This window comes from Myxocyprinus asiaticus, chromosome 32 (genome assembly GCF_019703515.2).
Source record: "Myxocyprinus asiaticus isolate MX2 ecotype Aquarium Trade chromosome 32, UBuf_Myxa_2, whole genome shotgun sequence".
Taxonomy (NCBI): Eukaryota; Metazoa; Chordata; class Actinopteri; order Cypriniformes; family Catostomidae; genus Myxocyprinus; species Myxocyprinus asiaticus.
Genome location: NC_059375.1, coordinates 23,332,485 through 23,347,330, shown reverse-complemented (window position 1 = coordinate 23,347,330; position 14,846 = coordinate 23,332,485). Strand labels below are relative to the sequence as shown.

The 14,846-nt window shown below is 37.0% G+C and overlaps 1 protein-coding gene and 1 pseudogene across 1 annotated transcript in view; one reads left to right on the top strand and one right to left on the bottom strand.

The window, feature by feature from the left end:
- The window catches only part of LOC127423067 (vigilin-like), a 29,441-nt pseudogene extending 16,029 nt beyond the window's left edge, over nucleotides 1–13,412 (bottom strand).
- Nucleotides 13,413–13,853: 441 nt separating this feature from the next.
- LOC127423408 (rho guanine nucleotide exchange factor 15-like) overlaps nucleotides 13,854–14,846 on the top strand; it is a 36,070-nt gene continuing 35,077 nt past the window's right edge. The window contains exon 1 of the mRNA XM_051667670.1: nucleotides 13,854–14,020. The gene's annotated coding sequence lies outside the window, so the exon portion shown is untranslated. The remainder of the gene's footprint in view (nucleotides 14,021–14,846) is intronic.

Below are 14,846 nucleotides of genomic sequence, written 5' to 3'. Positions count from 1 at the left end.
AATTATTTTGATATTCGATTAATCTAACGATTATTAGAATGACTATTCGGCAATTATTTCAATGATTAATCATTAGCTCTTAACCGATTATTCAGCTTGTGCTGAAATAATTATATAGGTTATACAATTAAAAAGTTGTATTAAACATGCTTACTAACAATAAATCGGACAAAATCATCTTTTAAAAATACCTCTAAATGACATTCACTGAATTAAAGGGGACATTTTTTTACTTTTATTAAGTTTAATTCAGTAAAGAAATTCACTGCAAAAAATCATATTCTTATCAAGAGTTTTTGTCCTGTTTACCATTTAAAATTGTCAAAGAAATCCTTAAAACAATTTACATTTACTTGAAAAGCAACATATAAGATATTTAGACTTGCTTTAATAGAATGTATTTATTGTTACGTTAAATGAGATCAAATGACTATTCGACAACGGAAATTTTTGTCGACAATTTTTTTTGTCATTTCAGCCATTGAGTTTGTGTCATGTACTTGCCGCCATCTCCTGGTGGCCATATGTAATTAGAGTGAACGATCCTCTCTGCCCATATTTGGATGACCATCACCTCTGGTTGCAGTGATCTGAATCCTAATTCAATTGGTTTAGCCTTCCATGACGCTGGACAACATACAAAATCATTTCAGATGAAGCCATCTGATCCAGGAAAGATAACGTTTTTCAGCCAGATAGCACATTATGTGCTGTGTGCACATTGTGTTTCTTGTGGATTATCTAATGATCTCTATGTGATCATTTATGTTGTTTATTTTTTAACAAAATACGTTTTTATTTTTTAAATATTTTTTAAGTTATAAGTGAAAATGTGGCATATGAGCAACACCTGTTTACATGTAACATGTATGTCAAAGACATATACTTAATTATTACTCGCTAGTAATATGACACATGGCTATTTGATCAGTTTGATGTTTTTACTGATTACAATAAAATGTGCAGTGCAATTACTAATAAATTATCAAAATGGAACACTTCTGATTTGTCTGCAAATTCCAAAGCACTTGTTAAGTTTTGGTCATAATGCCTACACGCATTGTAAAGTACAGCTTCTAAGCTTTAAAACGATCCCTACTGTATTTTGTGTTGGTCAAGACTGTAGTAATTAATATTTTGATAATTGTTTTCTTTCCAGCAGGCCCATCCGAGCTTAAAGGGTTAAACCAGTGGTTTCTCAACTGGTTGGTTGTATAGCATACAACCAGGATAAAATAAACTTATGAAGTCTTAAAATGGAGAAGAATACACTTCCCATATCTTTTGTTGTTGATGTCAAAGGCTGTGCATCCAATCAAACTCTATGGTATTCAAATTCATCTGTCACTTGATAGATTCTAGCCAAATTAGGCAGATGCCAACATGAACAGGTTGTGTGACATGCCCTAAAAATTATGCAATTATGTCTCACCATACGCTGGGCCATGTCCATCAGTTCCTTGCGAGCGAGCTGTACTCCCTCACAATCGCCCTCTATACGAACCAGCCACCCACAGTGCTCAAGAGTCCTGAGGAATCCTCACTGATACCTTATACTGCTCCTTTATTCGATTTACTGTGAAAAGCATCAAATAATTCATTTATCTACTCATCCTTTCACCTTCTCTGTTCATTGATCAAAACTTAGCCATTCTAACAGAACAAATATAAATCAAAGTTAAGTGTGTAACATAGTCATTCACTTTTCCCCGGTTCTTTGGTAAAAATGACACATGAAGAACAATATTTGAATAAAAAGGAAGTCACACTTTTGCAACTGTTGCATTTGACATTTCATGCTGCTTGCTGTAATCCAGTGGCGTGTAAAAACCACAATTTGACTATTCAAACATTCCTTTTTTAGCTTCATCATGGGGCATATTTATTTCCTAAGTATCCAAACATAAACAAGGTACCAGATGCATCATTTTAGTTCATTTCAACTTACTGTTGGCCCCATTTTTGCCAATGAGATGTCTGTAAAAACGCTGGTCAATGTTAATCTCTGCATAGTCCATTCTTGCCATCTGAAGAGAGGAAAATTAAACACCTGAGGATTGCACATAAACAGTATGTTTATATTCTTAAAATACAGTCAAACTTGCAAACCAAACTTTATTGAAAATCTTACAGTTGTGTGGAATTATTTGTGGAATAAAATTCCCTTGCCTTTGAAACCAACTATATTTAGCATGTATTTCTAAAAATAATCATAAATAAACTGAAATGAGAGATATGAGGGTTCCCTGACCAGGTCTTTGATGATCTCCTGTATCTGAGCCTGGGCTTGTTCTACCTCCTCCGCTGGTCCCTCCAGACAGATGCGTTCCTCTCCATCGGTAAACTCTACATGCACCTATTGAGGACAAAGAGTCAAAGGATCATGGCATGTGCCAATTGTGTATTAAAAAGGTAATGTCATGAGGAATCAAACTGTCCTTGATATTTTGACATTCTACTATAAATACATACTGTAAATTTCAGAACTCAAAACTTAATCCGCAAATAAATAAAAGCATTTATTGAAATCAAGCTGCAAAAAAGCCTCATTCTCTAATTCCGTGACTTCCCTACATCACTAGGGGGCCCATTAATTCATAACCGCCTCTATAGCAACAACATCAATGTCTACTTTACATCATCGCACCCTTGGCCCCGCCCACTGCTGCTCCATTCATACTCAGAGAGAGAGAGAGAGAGAGAGAGAGAGAGAGAGAGCAGGACAAACAGGCCTAGTGTGTCCTAACTATTCCTGAACACCAAAGGGGACCCATCAGGAATATTTTAAAATATTTTGGTATATAAACATGCACTTCACAGACGTTTTTGACCGCTGTCATGTACCTCTGTTACAACCAAGTTACAACTCTGAAAAGGAGACGTTTCATTCAGCTGCTGTGCCTCTTGTTGTTTTGAGCACAAACGTGTCCTGGACGCATTCTTGCACCCATCTGCTCTATTTTTAATCACTGTGAATTAAAACATGAACTAAATGGACATCTTTGAATGCTTTGTGTTTCTGGCGATGTTCACCTCAGTGCACCATGATACTGTATGTGTGTGCGTCTTGTTTCATCATGTTTTGGACTATGTATGTGCATTTTTTTCAGCTCATATCAGCGTGGATTGCTTGTGAACTATCATAATACGATTCAAGCTTTGCAAAGGAACTGTTATAGAAGGATGGGGCAGTTAACACTATTGGACCCGATTACAAAACCATAAATAAACAGTCTAATTCATGAATAGTTCAAATATCATCACTGTTTGATAGTTTACGGTGCTGCTGTGCAAGAGTGAACAGTTTAATATATTCGGATACAATGTGTTGGATGTGGGTTGTGTAAACCCTGAAATTTTGCATTATAATGTTGTGGAGCTTGTTCATTCTCTTCTGATTGAGTTTCAAATATGGCTGTATTTGAGGAGCTGTTAGCCAATCATAAAAGTGGGCTTTTACGTTGATGTTTTAAGGAAGCGCTTTAGCCAAAACTAAGCATTTCAAACAGAAGGCCAGAGACAGGGTGGAAAATGATCACATATTACTAAATTATAATTTTGGTGCAAAAAAAACCTTTACTAACATTATCAGTGGACCTCAGAAAAAAAAAGAGAAAAAAAAAAACTTTAAAAATTACTAAAAGACCCTGTCTTAGGAGTTTTTAGAGTTAGTGATTAACTTTGTGGCAAAAAAACAAGATTAATTCACATTAATTTAGCGATTTACATTTAAAAATTATATTGGTTTAAGTTACCTATACTGTAAACACAAGCACTTGCAATTTAATATCATTCAACTAAAATGCCTTGATTTCTCATTTCACTTGTATCTACCTTAGGCAGCTGCTGTGTAATGCGGCTGATGTTCTGTCCTTTCTTGCCAATGATGTATCGATGGAGCCAGGCTGGAGCAATCACCTCAACCACTATCACACTTTTAGCCTGCAAAATGCACAAGTGGCATGTGAACAGCTGTCTATGCATGGATTCTCAAAAAATATTTGAATCTACCAAAATCTAATTTCAAAGATCTATCTTCTGACCTTGCCGTACACCTGCGTGAGGGCCGGGCCCAGCTTATCCGGCTCCCCTCTGAGAATTATGGTTTCGGAGGCGGAGTCCAGAGGAGCCATCTCCACAGACACCCCTGTGTTCTCCAGGATCTCCTGCAGGGTGTTGCCTTTCGGGCCGACTATGTACTTGTGTTGTGACTTCTTCACCTCCACTGAGATTGTGGTCGTTTTCCGCTTCTGGTTGTGTTGAGTGGAACAATGACCAGAAAAAAAAAAAAAAAAAAAAAAAAGTGTATGTAATTGTGTGTCTGTGTGCACACAATACATTAGTCATTAAAACAACTAAATCACCTTCTCTTCATAGATGGCCCGGATGCGGGCAATCGCCATGGCAACTGATTCCTTCTCGCTGGTAATGACAATCTCATCCTTGGGCAGACTAGATGGTGGAATGCTGATATGAGCTCCAGTCTCCTGACTTAGCTCCTGAATGAGTTGGTTATATGCACCAGTGATGAATGGATGAAAAGCTTTCTCAAGAGATAAACGTTCCACTGCACGCTTATCCTGAGAAAGACAGTGAAGTTTTGAAATATTGAAAGTAGTGGTCGGCCGATACGAGTTTTTCAGTGGCTGATTCCGTTACCGGTATCTAGAGATCAGGATGGCGGATATAAATGCAGATAAACATTATACAATTTAACAACAGCAAATCAGATGTACACAACACTTCTAAACACTTATTTTATGCAATATTTAGCATAAAATTTAAAAGAAAAAACCTTTAAAAAAAGTGTTGAGTATGCTTTGACAAATATTTTGGTAGATTTTGGAACTGACAAAAGGGAATGTTAACACTTCTGTTTATTTGGCCAAGCAAACACGGTTATTGTCCGTGCCTGGTAAATCACAAAATGGCCAAATATAGGCAGATTAATCAGCCTGGCCGATATACCACTATATATATATATATCACTATCATTAATTGAAAGATAAGAACCTTTTATTTGTGTGATTTCTTTAAATATTAATCTCGCCATGAGCTTGTTGCTTTACTGCTTACCTGCTCTGCGGAGGTGACTATGATTTCATGCTGAGCTTTCTCAATGCCCTCCTTGGTGCCAGTGATGCGAATGTTGGCATTGGGATCGTCAGAGCGGGGGATGGTGATCTTGGTGGCTGTTTTCAGCTCCAGCTCCTGTAACTTCTCACCATTCTTTCCAATCACAAACCGATGATGTTCTTTTGGAATAAGCACAGTCGCCGAGGCCTAAACAGAGAAGTTCAGCATTCGAACTTAACTTTTACAGCAAAATAGGTTTAATAAGAAGAGCAGATTCACAGTAGGTTATTTAACACTGCACATCTTCCACAATTCTTTAAAAAACTTTAAAATAATGATCCGCACTCCAAGCTTTTTGTTGCTTCTTTTTTAATTCACATGGGGGAACAAACACAGACGTTTCGGCAACTAGGCCTTCCTCAGCGTGTTCGACAATATCTATCCACCCATTTTCTAATATAGACCACATGTCATGACGTCATCACATAATTAGAAATGCCATTTTGTTACAAAATACATTCAATAACATTAAATAAGGTATGAGTAAATCATATACACTAGGGGCCAAAAGTTTGGAATAATTCTTATGGAAAGAAATTGGTCCTTTTATTCACCAAAGTGGCATTCAACTGATCACAAAGTATAGTTAGGACATTAGTGATGTAATGTACTGAGTACCTGGACAAACTGACAGCTAGAATGCCAAGGATCTGCAAAGGTGTCATTGCTGCATGTGGAGGATTTTTTTATGAGAACACTTTGAAGTAGTTTAAGAAGTCTTTTTAAAATTGTAATAGTAATTTTTCACGTTATTAATGTTCTGACTATACACTGTGATCAGTTGAATGCCACTTTGGTGAATAAAAGTACCAATTTCTTTCCATAACAGCAAAATCTGTACATTATTCCAAACCAGTGCACATATATATCAATCCCAACAAGATATCAGCATAGACATAGTAGATTTTTTTATACAAGCATAAAGTATTCTCAAATATTTAATCAACCTTCAATGGAGGTGAGAATCATCAAAAAAAATAAAAATAAGAATCATCGATAAAAAGCAGCTATCTACATTGAAGCATCAGGTATAAACCATCATAAATCAACATAGATCTTAACTTTTAGAAAATGCTAATTAATGTACATATCAGAAGATATCTATGATCAAATATTAATAAGAAGAGCAAGCATCAAACAAGAACCTGAGTTTGCAGTCGCGCCACAATCTCCTTCCTGGCTTTCATGACCGAGTCTAATTTTCCAGTCACCATGATGGAGAGGCCTTGGTCTTTGGCCAGAGAGAGCTCAATGTGTGCCCCAGTCTTATGCATGATGTCCAGGCACACCTTTGCCTCTTCACCCTCACCAAACTGACTGTTGTCTTTATAGCGCCGCTCCTCAAGAGGGACATGGAACACCTGAAGGAAAAGAAGGATTAGTAGAGGAGAAGAGAAGGAGTCAATAGACTGGAAGACATCATTAACATTGAGAGAATATGGTTGCCTGACAAGAAAACATTTCTCCAGGTCTTCAGTGTTGCTAGATCCTATGTACAGTAGGAGGGCTGCAGCTCCCCTAAATTTAAATTGCAATTAGCATGCAAATGTATGATCGCCCATTGTGAGCTCTTGAAACAACAAGCAAGACTGCTTTGGTGGCTATTCCAGACCTGTAAAAACTGACTATAACCAATAGCTGTGAAGTAGCATATCAAAAAACACTTAAAAGATGTTCATTTGTTGCCACCTACTGGTTAAAAGTGTGATTTACAAGATGCTGACTACCACACCTGGAGTCGCAAGTTCGAATCCAGGGCATGCCGAGTGACTCCAGTCAGGCTTCCTAAGCAACCAATTGGCCGGTTGCTAGGGAGGGTAGAGTCACATGGGTTAACTTCCTCGTGGTCGCTATAATGTGGTTCTCGCTCTCGGTGGGGCGCGTGGCGAGTTGTGCGTGGATACCGCGGAGAATACCGTGAAGCCTCCACACGCGCTAGGTCTCCGCAGTAACGTGCTAACAAGTCACGTGATAAGATGTGCGGGTTGACGTTGTCAGACACGGAGGCAACTGAGATTTGTCCTCCGCCACCCGGACTGAGGCGAGTCACTATGCCACCATAAAGAGCGCATTGAGAATTGGGCATTCCAAATTGGGGAGAAAAAAAAAGTGTGATTTACAAAAATGGTCACTTAATGAATTATGCCAAAATTAACAAATCTGAACTAATCTGAATTGATTCAAAAGACTCGAGTCACTAGCAAATGACTGACAGAGAAACATCCTATGGAGTTAATTCAAATAAATGTGACATTTCTTGTAATAACAGGTTTTTGTGGTGTTTGATCTAACTTTAAATTATAGAAGTTGTGAAATGATTAATTCATGTTCTATAATTTTTGTTAATAATTGGAATGATTAGGACAGATGAAACATGTTGCCAATAAATAGAGTTATGGTAATATATGGCTTATGTTATGTCTATGGTTCTTCAAGTGGTTTTGGTTATTATTTACATAACTTTTTAAGTGTTTATTTTAGAAAATTACTTTAGTCTAAATGGATATTAGCTGGCTATCTTGAATAATTTAAACACAGTTAAAAAAACAAAACTAAGTTGTAAACATCAAATATGCACATATTATTGTGTCATTGGGGTCGAGCCCCCCTAAGATTTAAATCCTACAATCACCCTTGCTCCAGGTCCTTAGCAGCTAAAACCATCCATGCTTATAGAGTATGATTATATATGTTACCTGAGTGATGACCGAGGCTTTGGTTGGTCGGATTTTCCTCCAGGCACCTGCCGGTTCACCAGTCTTTTCCCCTGGAGCACTATTGTCAGGTAAAGGGGGAAAGGTCTCCAGATAGGTGGGTATATATGCTTCATCCTCTGGCACACTACCTAACAATAGACAAAAAGAAAGGAAAAGAAGTGTAAAATATACACAAGAACTGTTCATTTAGAGTTCCCAAAACTAGACCAATGAATTTCCATAAATTTTCCATGACTTTTCCAATCCTTTGTGATTAAATGTTGTTTTTCTCCCCTTTTCTCCCCAATTTGTAATGCCCAATTCCCAATGTGCTCTAAATCCTCATGGTGGTGTAGTGACTTGCCTCAATCCGGATGGCTGAGTATGAATCTCAGTTGCCTCCGCGTCTTAGACCGTCAATCTGCACATCTGATCACGTGGCTTTCTGAGTGACTCCAGCCAGGTCTCCTAAGCAACCAAATTGGCCCGGTTGCTAGGGAGGGTAGAGTCACATGGGGTAACCTCCTCATGGTCCCTATAATGTGGTTTGCTCCCGGTGGGGTGCGTGGTGAGTTGTGTGTGGATGCCGCGGTGGATGGCGTGAAGCCTCCACACACGCTATGTCTCCGCGGTAACATGCTCAACAAGCCACGTGATAAGATGCGCGTACTGACGGTCTCAGACGCGAAGGCAACTGAGATTGTGCCTCCGCCACCCGGATTGAGGCAAGTCACTATGCCACCACGAGGAGTTAGAGTGCATTGGGCATTCCAAATTGGGGAGAAAAAGAGGAGAAAAAACATATATATATATATAATTAAAAAAATTAAAAAATATATTCTAGAGATTTTACTCACAATGAGCTTTTTCTAGTTGATAAAATATATTTTAGAGCTGAGCATAACTAGAAACAATTATAGTTCTAACATTGTATTCATTTCTGTGACTTCTTCAAACACAATTTTCCATCACAACTTTAAAATTCCCTGATATTTCTAGGTTTTCCTTTGGACATGGGGCCCTGTTCATTAAATTTTAATAATAATATTATAAACAGATTTTTGGTCATCATAAATTTATGATGATGAAGAAACTCAAACAGGGTCATCCAGAAAACAGCAGAAAAACTCCATATACATTTTATGAATATACCATCACACCAGTGATCTCAAGGTCCCTCAACCCACTGCAGTGCTCCGCAAAACTCTCCTGAGTCAACAATGCCACAGAGCTCATGTTTCAAGACAGATCCAATATCCTGCAGTGACGATGAGGAGGGGGTAGAGGTGGATAGAAATACAGACAGAATACAGAAATACCATTAGCAAAGAATACTGGCAGTGTGTAGTATATTTGCCCTTGCAAACCAATCTGACTAAATAAATCATAGCAGTAACACATTTTTTCTGTATTCTCTGTGGTTCCTGCAGCCCAGCAGGGCCCTGGTACACACTGGCATCTCCCTGAGCCCAACCACTCCACCTGAGCTCACCACTTAAAGACCAAACACATGATTGCTGCAGCTGTGAACAAAAGCCTTGTGTGAGTTAGACTAATGTAATGATTATTGATTTGTATCAAGAACACGTGCAATTGGTTAGACGGAAGACATAATGATTAGAATAGTGATGTTTTGCATTATCAAAAAACCTGAGTCACATTTTCAGGAAATATGTCTCAGAAAACTGCATCACTGAAATGTACTATAGCTCATACACTGCTATATTACTTTGACATGCATTAACAACAAGTTTTATTCAATTCTGTAGTGCATGCAACATTCTCATTAGCTATTTTTCTCCCAAATATGCCTTAATACCACAATAACCTTTCCATGCCACTTCTCCCACCTGCAAAGAGAGTCTGTCCAGGTGGATGCTACAGTAAGCTCTTCGGTTTCAGTCTGTGTTCAGAACTGTGTGGGTGAGGTTAAAAAAGAGAGATCGTAACCAACCTTGTGATTACATATACAGCACAAAAAAACAGCGTTTGACAGCAAGGGCCTCTGAGGTTGATTAGGGAGTGGGGCAAAGTCATAGTGGTCTGTCCTGTGGGAGGCAATAGTGAGATCTGGTGCTAAGGATAGCCTCCACTTCACTCTCAGGCAATTATGCATCTAATTGGTGTGTGGGTGTTTTTGCTTACTGGAGTGAAGGCAAAAATAAACACATGCATTAGATTTACACATGGGAGTGACACTTTTTACACCTAACAATCAAACACTCATTGAGGCAGCAAATTAGGCATGCAGAAGAATAAGATATATTAACCTCAGATTTACCAATCATTAAAGCAACTAATCTAAGCCAGTGAGGGCACCCCACATCTGTCTATTCTATTGTGCCATTATAATCGCACAAAGAGGGTAAAATAAGTATGTGTAGGGGAATAAAGGTTTTTTTCACATGTGATCATTCTTTGTCAGCTGTGAGATGAATCTATGCACACCACTTGCAAATAAAATGCATGTCAGAAACAAAAACAACTAAACTCGAAAAAGTGAACTTCTCTATAATACGATCTCTCAATTAGCATTCTATATAAAATGCATATATATCTGTAACGTGCTGCATGCATGATCCATGCAATCCATGCCATCTGCAAATTCAGTGCAGAGCAGCAGGTTTGTGTAAACAAATACAGGAGCAGGTGACAGCACTACCTGACTGACTAATAACAGCGACGTTCTCATTTATAACAGTGTTTAAACCTCGAATATCAAAGTGAAGATGCAGTTCATATAGTGGTAGTAAACGCTCATCTATCTTGCAGCACATACAGAATCTGTGAGTTTAGCTGACCAGCTAATCTGCTACATGTAAAGCAGCTCGTTAGCTACGAAGCTAATTTTATATAGAATAACCAGACATCAAAAAACGCAGTTACAGGATTAAATATATTCTGTCAACCAAACGTTGCGACAAATTGCATTTCTAAGGGAAAAAAACAATTGCTCACCTTATCAGAAAGAAAAGCCTCGCCGCTGGACTGCTGACAGTAAACACTGCTGCTGGGAGTCGACTCTCCAACTGAATCGAATCTCTGATTCATCTTCTTCTTCTCTTGGATTAAATGGCAGCTATTTTTGATTCATGCATCAGTGTATCTGATTTAAAACAAGAGATTATTTTTACGTTTTTTATGTTGTATTTTATTTTATATTATTTTAAGTATGCTTGTTTACTTTATTTGGTCATTGCACTTAAATTGATATTCATAAACCGATATTCATGTTATTAAAACCATGCTTGAAAACAAAATAATTAAAAATAAGATTTTTTTCGGATGAAGTTACAAATGACAAAGTCCGGACAAAGTAATAAACTACTTAAAATATGTTTGTAGAACGTATTTTCTTTTATTTTTGTTTTGTATTTATTTTGTACACATCTAATGCGTTTAAATACACGTAGGCTATAATGTAATATAAGCTGAATAATGTTTATTTTTGCTTCCGCCACTACTCTTTCGCTTTTAATTGTGTTTTTATAGGTTATCATATTGTGAAATAAAAATAATATATATATATATATATATATATATATATATATATATATATATATATATATATATATATTTTTTTTTTTTTTTTTTTTTTTTTTTAGTGATTTGCCCTATCTGTGGTATGAAAAGAAGTTATCTTTAGTAAAACACTGTAGCTTTTTTTGTATCCCCTCTTTTCGGTCTAGTTCAGAGGAAGAAATTAATGTCACTTGTTTAACAAAATAAGATTGTGGAGGAAAAGCAAATGATACAATTTCAAAAGATAGTTTTGAGCATAACCTATTTTGGATGTGCAGGGTCTGTAAGAGATTCGAGATAACCACCTCCGCGCTTTTACCATAGGAGAGAGAGAGCGACTGTAAACTCGGGTCGTGTCTAGAAGGGATCCCTCTCTCGTCAACTTCTCGCGCATGCGCATTATGTTAAGATGCTTTCGCCTGTGATTTTTTGTTATCATCTAAGCGTATTAATGATGGAAAGCTTCAATAAATATCAATAATATAACATTATTATTATTATCATCATTATCATAGAGTGACTGTTTGCACTAGGTGTAAATACATGTCACATAGTGCGGCTATTTGCACTGAAATAATCTGGTGGAAACAAAGAAATTAAAGACAAACTGCTCTTGCAGTGTCTCTACAATAGCTTAGTTTGATAAGAGGACCTGGGTTCTAATCCTCCTTTTGACCCAGTTTCCCCCATCCTGTTTCCTGTCTGCACTTAATATTTTAATTTAATACTACTTATAATAATAAATAAAATGAATATAAAGGTTGATTTCCTCGTAGTGATAGGGTGTCTGTGGGACTCTAAATAAACACACTGCAGTGATGCCCTGTAAGTATTTAATTAGGGGTGCAAACAGTATCTAAGACTATTTGCACTAAGTGCAAAATGTTGGTACTTACTCTGCCTTATTATTATTATTATTATTATTATTATTATTATTATTAAGAAATCCTGTTGTCTTCTTGAAATCTCATATAGAATCCCATGTTTCGTGGATGCACTGACTTAAACTGTTGTGACTCAGTTGACATTAATAGTAATTCATGAATTAAAAAGTGTTTGTGTTGAAAGAAACAAGCTGCTGTTTAAAGACATTTATCTCTTTTAGAACTGGAAAAAGTAAAACAAATCTTGTGGAGATTTTGTCTGTGTTCCGCAGCCCGCACTCCTTTCCAGTCGAATCACAAAGAAAAATGCAAACAAATGTGTCCCCACTCAAGATATACGTCCACTGCAGTGCGGATGCAATCTTTGTTTAATAAAATATAAGTAGTATTGGAGTGGATTAGAATCCAGGACTTCTAACACAACACACCATTTTGTTATCACTTAACAACCCAGTCTGACTCTCATTAATCGAACGGATAGATGTACTGCTTCAGTTACCGACAATATCACATGACCGACAGTAGCAGACGTAGAGCTAAAGTTATCAAATTTATTATGTGAAATATTTATTTTAAAGCTTGAAATGATCGTGAAAACTGACTGTTCATCAAAACAGACAATTTAAAATAATATTTTACGAGCGCTTCTCGTTGCTGTGCGACTTCAAAATTAACGTGTAAAAATCTCGCGAGATTGACGAGGGATCCCTTCTAGAAACGACCGTAAAATAGAGTGTCACGACAGTAAGTCACCGTTTGCGAATACCATACAAATGAATGGGCAGAGCCGTAAACTGACACCTCTGTCAGAAAGTTGTCCGTATCCTCTTAGCAATTTTATCATAGTAGGTTTTATCGTTTAATAACAAAACAGCAATTTATTCGTAGTAAACGCCACACATAGTTCATTCCAAAGGGATTTTTTAGTGTAAAACATGTTGAAGATTAGCGGACATGCGGTCAATTCATTAAGTGATGAGCTGTTTCCTCACTAAAGCAGTTGATTCAACACACTGACGCATCTCCTCCATAGACATCCATGAAAAAACGGCCTCTTGTCTTCTCGCTAGTGTACCGCCCCACTGAATGTTAATGGGACAGTCGCGTTATGCATTGCTTTGCTAAATTTGTAGGCTCGGTTCTCTGATGGAAGGTTTGTAAATCATGTTTTGCAAGCCCACTCCTCTCATACCCAACCCGTTTTTCAAAATAAAATACTTTTTTTTATTTATTTTTTTTCCCAGACACGAATATTAATTTAACCTTTATTATTTATTTAACCCTCCTATTGTCTTAAGAATCTGCACCCTGCTTTTGTCCTTCAGGTAATTTTTGACCGTTCTGAAAATCATTGAAAATGCTTAAATTCTTGATTAGTGCACTGTACAATGGCACTAAAGACCCCCTTAACGAAAATGTTTTATTGTGGTCCCAAAGTGTATAATAATAGGGGAAAGTTATATATTGAATATTAATTAACAATTTTAAAATGTTTTATTTGAATAACACACACACACACACACACTGATAATCTGAGTCTCCGCTGGGTGGCAGCTAGAGGAAGATGTAGGCAGAGATGAATGGGATGGGAGGAGGAGGATTGGGGTATTCAGTAATCACACTGCCCCTGTCCGGCTGTTACACAGTACACGCTCACGAGCAGGAAAACAAAGATCCGGAGATGCGCGTGTGGATTTACCGGAGAGAACAACAAAAGAAGAAAGACGAAAATTATGTCTGATCAAATCCTCACGGATGTGAAGTTCGTGCGAGACACATTCGGTGAGTAGTTTGGTGTAATATGCACATGGATTCACTTCACATTGACAGATATGAATTTTTAAAAGCACTCACTGTTTAGTTATAATGTATAATTAGAGTGGGTGTGTACAATAGAAAATTAGTTCAAGTGTTTTCCGATTAAGCAATCACGTTGTACAGCCTACCGATGGAATAAAACATTTCAACGGGGTTAATATAGGTTTGTGCTTAAAAACTGCCTTTAACACACACACACACAGAGTTGTGTGTCAGTTGTGTCTAAATTAATTGACAGGTCTAGTGGTTACAGCCATTGAGTATGTGTATATTAAATCAGTGTTTGGACAAAACACCATTGTTGATCATGTGAAGAACATTTAGAAATATTCACATTATAGTGTTTATTATGTTATTTACCCAGGTTTTTCCTGACACTTTTGTTACTGATTATGAAAAGGTCAGGTCTGATGTTTGACAACACAACAGTTGGACAAGGTGCTTGCTACCAGAAACCTGATTTAAGTGATTTGCACTGAATTTTATCTATTTATTTATTTTTTGGTTTCTTTGGTTGTGGTTAGTAAGTACTGGTAGTACTTACTACATTGAATAAATTAGTTTAAGTGTGAACTTGAAAGTATTAAGTAAATTCTAAATTTGTCCTCAATTCAAGCATGTTAAAATTGATGGTCTAGCTTATAAGTAAATATGATTTATGATTGTTTGTTATCTTTGCAATGTGTCATCATGTACAAATCCTAAAGTACAAAACATTGTCATGTTTATTTGCCAATTTGAGTAAATTTCACAGATAAATGAAATAAGTAATGTTCCCAGCATGCACTGG